This window comes from Sinocyclocheilus rhinocerous, unplaced genomic scaffold (genome assembly GCF_001515625.1).
Source record: "Sinocyclocheilus rhinocerous isolate Xijiao unplaced genomic scaffold, SAMN03320098_v1.1 scaffold6100, whole genome shotgun sequence".
In the NCBI taxonomy this organism is placed as follows: domain Eukaryota; kingdom Metazoa; phylum Chordata; class Actinopteri; order Cypriniformes; family Cyprinidae; genus Sinocyclocheilus; species Sinocyclocheilus rhinocerous.
In genome coordinates this window covers 400-6,519 of record NW_015636856.1, presented here as the reverse complement: position 1 = coordinate 6,519, position 6,120 = coordinate 400, and the positions used below count along the sequence as shown (strand labels likewise).

Genomic DNA, 6,120 nt, shown 5'->3' with positions numbered 1-6,120 from the left:
AAACTACTGATGATGAACTACAGAGCAAGATACATTCAAACTGAAGAGATCAGTGAACAGGATCACACACAACAAAGAGACAGTGACTCACCTGAAGATGAGAGTGATATTTTTGATGAAATGTATTTTTCTAATAAAAGCACCAGTCAGTCTGATCGAATCCACCCGATGGATGTTCAGGTGGCAGTGTTTCATTGTGCTGATGGTTTCCTGAAGCAGCTGATGGTGACTAAACTGTCCCAGTGTCAGTACGCTCTGCCTCTGCTTGTTCCTGATCCATTCACACAACAGATTGAGTTTCCTCTCTGGACATTCAGACAAATCAACAAGAGCTGGAAGATGAGAAACATCAACAATGAAATCATCAGTCTAACCCAGCCGATCTACAAGGCAGACACTCCAATGGTGTTTTTCTTCAGGTTTGGCTCTGTGTCTTCATCCAAGTCTCAGCTGATGAACAGTCTGATCAATGAGAAACACAACACATTCTTCCACAGGAACTGCCCAGGCAGTAGCAGAACCAGAGTCCTGATGGATGGAGTGGTGGAGATCGTGATCAATGAGAAACACAACACGTTCTTCCACAGGAACTGCCCAGGCAGCAGCAGAACCAGAGTCCTGATGGATGGAGTGGTGGAGATCGCCTGGTTCTGCCCATCTGGATCGATGGATGATAAATTCACTGAGTGTGTAGCATTCTGTAATCTACACGGTGATGCAGGAGACCATGAGAAACAGCTGCAGATCCTCACTGAAATGGCCTCAGTCAATGTTGTTCTTCTGCCACGACTGGACAAGAATGACAGACAGGCAGAAATAATCCAAAACCTGTACAAGAACAGAAAGCCACTCATTTGTCTCCTTACTGAGGATGAATCTGCTGTAACTAAGATGAAGAAAGGGATATACAAGATTGGTCTGAAAGACAGAAATCAGTCAGATGTCTCTAAAGAACTCAGAAGAGCCATAGATGTTTATCTCTCAGAATCATCTCACACTTTCAGACTTGAAGATGTGTCCAAGCACTCAGACATAAGAGTAGATGAGGAGGATGATGATGACTGCAGGAGAGGAAGAGCAGCAGCACAGCAGATGATGAGTTTACTGAAGAAGAAAGATCTGACAGAAATCAAAGAATCATTTCTGCCTCATCAGGGGAAACTGTGGCATCAGTGGAGTCAGAAGAACAGAGAACTACATCGACCTCCAGCAGATGAGACAGAAATGGACATCAGTAAAAAACACACAGAAATGAGACATCATGAGGGAGATCGGTCAGATCTATGAATCATGTTCATCTGTGGAGAAGAACAAGAAATACCTGCAGATTGACTTTTCTTCTCTCCCGAGTCTCGCAGCAGAGATGATGATCTCTGGATTTCCACTGGAGCTGATGGATGGAGATGCTGCTCATGTTCCTCTGGTCTGGATCTTTGCTGTTCTAGATCAACTCGTCCAGAAACTAGGAGACCAGACCAGAGTCTTTGTGCTGTCAGTTTTAGGGATCCAGAGCTCTGGGAAATCCACCATGCTGAACGCCATGTTTGGACTGCAGTTTGCCGTCAGTGCTGGCAGAACAACTAGAGGAGCTTTCATGCAGCTGGTCAGAATGTCATACGAGATGAGAACACATCTGAGGTTTGACTATATTCTGGTTGTTGATACTGGAGGTCTTCGTGCTCTAGAACTGACTGGAAGATCAATAAGACATCATGACAATGAACTGGCCACATTTGTTGTAGGTCTGGGAAATCTGACACTGATCAACATCTTTGGAGAAAACCCATCTGAGATGCAGGACATTCTTCAGATTGGTGTTCAGGCCTTCCTGAGGATGAAGAAGGTCAGACTGAATCCCAGCTGTGTGTTTGTGCATCAGAACGTTTGGGATGACACAGCTAGAAAGAGAAACATGGAGGGAAGGAGACGACTGCAGGAGACACTGGATGAGATGACTAAACTTGCTGCTGAAGAGGAAGACTGTGATGCTGAATGTTTCAGTGATGTGATTAGATTTGATGTTCAGAAAGATGTGAAGTATATTCCTCAGCTCTGGGAGGGAAACCCACTGATTGCTTCAACAAACCCAAACTATTGTGAGAACATTCAAGAACTGAAGAAAACTATTGTATCCCATGCTTCAAGATCACATGGAATGGTGCTGAATGACTTCAAAGATCGTATTAAAGATCTCTGGGAGGCTTTACTGAATGAGCGATTCGTCTTCAGCTTCAGAAACTCTCTGGAGATTTCAGCCTATGGGAAACTGAAGACTGAATACAGCAAGTGGTCCTGGATTCTTCGCAGTGCCATGATGGAAACTGAGAACAAACTACACAACCATATAGAAAATGAAGCGATTAATGGGGTTAATGAAACTGATCTTCAAAGAGAACTGAAGAAGACAAGTGAAGAAGTGGAAAAATTAATGTCTGAATTCTTTGAGAAAGACAGAGATGCAGATAAACTGATTCAGTGGAAAACATCATTTGAAATCAAAATAAAAGAGCTTCAGGAAAACATTGTGAGAGAAACAAAGAGGAGATTAAATGAGGTTCTTCAGCAGCGAGACCTGAAGAAAAGGATCGATGCTCAGAGGACACGTCATGAAAACACTCTCTATGAAAAGAGCAAAGAACTCACCTTTAAACTCCGATACAGAACACATGATGAAGAAACACTGAAGAAAGAGTTTGATTTGTTTTGGAAACAGTGGATAAAGATGATCATCAGAGACACTCCTCCAATCAAAGACATTGACATAATGAGAGATGTGAAATTGATCCTCAGTGACGTCTATGAAAGTCTCCCTGTAGATCACTGGAGGGAGAGCAGGGGTATTTTCACTGTGCCGAGTTATTCAGATTATGTAAAACTAAAGAAACCCAGTGGAATTACAGGAGCTTTTACAAAGGTCTACAGATCAGCTAAAGAGGTGTTTCATGACATTCTCTCTAGAGAGGATGAATCTCAAATAAGATATTTAGTCACAGATGTTGCTCAGCAGACAGACACAATGATTCAGTCATTTAACATTTCAGAGATGGGCTACAACATCAGCTGCATTCAACAACTCACAGATTACATCAAGACAAGAGTAACAGAACATGAGGAAGGGCAAGTGAATTATGTGTTCAAGAATGATTTCTTCATGGATTTGGTTCTGTCCATCTGTAAGAGATCAAACAAGATGTTCACTGACCAACACAGACTGTTCAGAGAAGCCAATGATCCTGTCCTCTATTTAGAGAAGAAGAGAGAAGAGTATTACAGTGTTTTCCTGAAATACTGTCATGGATCTACATCAGCTGTTATTTTTGGTAAGATCATCTGTCAGAAACTGAAAAAGCCCATTGAGCAGAGCGTCTACAAGAAGACTGCCAGAGATATAGCAGATGAAATGAGATCAAACTGTGAATCACTGAATGGAAACAGATCAAATCTGGAGAAACACATCCTGAAGACACTGGCAGAAGAGGAGGATTTCAACAAATACATGAACTACATCCATAATGCCAGAGATCACTTCAGTGGTTTCATCAGAGATGAAGTCAGTCGGTACATCACTGATAAGTTCAGTGACAGTGTTTTACACAAGACGGAGGAGAACATTAAACTCCTGCAGCAGAAGATCATGGAAGCAGCTCATGAATCTACTGAACATGTTCAAGTGAACAGAGGAGATGCTGGTTTGTGGTTGAAGAGTTTCACACAGCAGCTCTCATGTGAGCTGATCTTCTCTGAAAAACACCTCAGTGGAGTCAAACATGATTATGTTGAGGACTTCAACCTCCTAGAAAATGTGATAAGACAAGAACTTCCTGATATAATGTCTGACATCAGCTGTAGATTCAACACAAATACATTTCCAGTAAAGCTGGACCTCAAGTTCAGACCAGATGAGCTTCTGATTGATCACTTCTGTCAGTGCTGTTGGGTTCAGTGTCCGTTCTGTGGAGCCACCTGCACCAACACCATAGAAAACCATGATGGAGATCACTGTGTTGCTGTCCACAGAGTGACTGGAATTAAAGGACATTTGTACAGAGGAACAACAAACTTGTCTATTAACATCTGTACAACAACAGTAGCAAGTGATCAATGTTTTTATCCCAAAGGATCAGATAAGTCAGTCCTCTATAGAGAGTACAGAAGAGCAGGAGGAGTTTATGCATACTGGAGCATCACCCCTGATCTCTCTGAACTGCCCTACTGGAAGTGGATTGTGTGCAGATTCCAGAGAGATCTGGAGAAATACTACAAGAACACATTTGAGGGGAGTGGTAAAATACCATATGAATGGAGAAGATACTCAAAACAGGATGCTATTGAGAGTTTGGATGAATGCCTTTAATTGAAGAAATGAAATCAGCTTGATTCACAGTTAAAATTATTTTTCTGTTCCTCACTTCAGTTTGAAATCCTTTCAAATCCACATAATATATCAGAGAGAGGTTCTGTTAAAGTGTTTGTTTCAAAAGACTGTAAATGTCCTTCATACCAGTATCTGTAACTTTGATAATATATGTATGAACAAAATGTCTATTGTCTGACAATATACAGTAGATGTCTTTTTCATTACATTGTAACAGTTTCACAGAAACTTATTGCATAACCTTGTGGCAACAATGAAAAGTTTAGTGCTTCGCATTTGAAAAAATCACTTTGACAAATGTGCAGCATGTTTGCAAGAACTAGGTTTATGGACATCTGCATGTATCTGATGGCATTAGAAATTATATTTGGTATGTTTTGTGTACACTGTTGAAGAAAATATGCAATTGTCCTGTTGCAAGTATGCCTTTTCCTTTAATGCAATACTTTTGTATTATAACCGAACACGTTATTTTATTTGTTTTGTTAAGATTGTATTATAACCGAACACGTTATTGTATTTGTTTTGTTAAGAAAGTGGTTTATTAAGACACACCACACATGTTATTGTTTTAAGCCTTTATTGATAAAATGTTTATAACATATATTAGCAAGAGTATAGCTAGAGATGAAACATGTATTAGCAAGAGCTTTGAAGAAAGGGATGTTACCATTGAATGCTGAAGGTGTCAAAGAAGATCACGGAGGAGAAAAATGATAAAATGGAGGGCTTTTTATGAGAAACTTCGATAGGGCATTTCCAGACCTTTCACAAGACATTGGAATGCTTCTCAGCAACCAAGCTTGCAAATTATATGCTTTTGTTTTTATTTCTGTTTTCATATTAGTATTTTGTATGTAAAGTGTTTGACCTGTAGACAATAAAACTATATTATAACTACGAAGCTCTCCTGCCAAAAAAGACTCAGATTTCTGAACTAGAGCAGAACAGACCGCGCAGAAGTCTTCTGTGATCTATTTTGTAAGTATGAAAACTCAGATGCTTATGAGATAGGACAGATTTGACTTACTTTACCTAACCTGAGAATAAATAAAATAAGGTAGAAGGTGTAGGAAATCAAGCACCATAAAACCACACCTATTACTAATGGGAAATGTTCTTCATGTTTCACTGTGATATTTATTGATGGGAGAATTAAAGAAGCTTTTCGAAACTCTGAATCAAATGATTCACTGTTAAAGTACTCATAATAGGCTGAGGGCACCTCCTGGTCAAAGCATTGCAAATACAATGAAAATGTATTCCAAACGTGTAGCTACATTATACAGTGTGTTTTCAGCGTGTTGTCGTGCTGCTGTTCGCCGGAAGGCGCCAGATCTGCGCTCAGACTCTCACTGATGACACTTGATCTTCCGCTTCCGCGCGCCAGATCTGCGCTCAGACTCTCACTGATGACACTTGATCTTCCGCTCCCGCGGGGCGCGAGCCACTGCAGCTGATAACAGAACAATATACTTTAAAATATAATTTATTCCTGTGAAGCAAAGCTGAATATTCAGCATCATTATTCCAGATTTTAGTGTCACATGATCCTTCAGAAATCATAATAATATGCTGATTTATAATCAATGTTGGAAAACAGTTGTGTTGCTTAATATTTTTTGGGATCTGTAATATTTTTTCAGGATTCTTTGAAAAATAACAAGTAAAAAAGAACAGTATTTATTCAAAATAAATATTTTGTGTTAAATATAGCCTACACAACTATTCCAAAAAAAAAAAAA

General features: G+C 39.8%; 1 pseudogene; it reads left to right on the top strand.

The window, feature by feature from the left end:
* The first annotated feature begins 6 nt into the window (after nt 1–6).
* Nucleotides 7–4,408, top strand: LOC107748253 (interferon-induced very large GTPase 1-like; annotated as a pseudogene).
* The last annotated feature ends 1,712 nt before the right edge of the window (nt 4,409–6,120 follow it).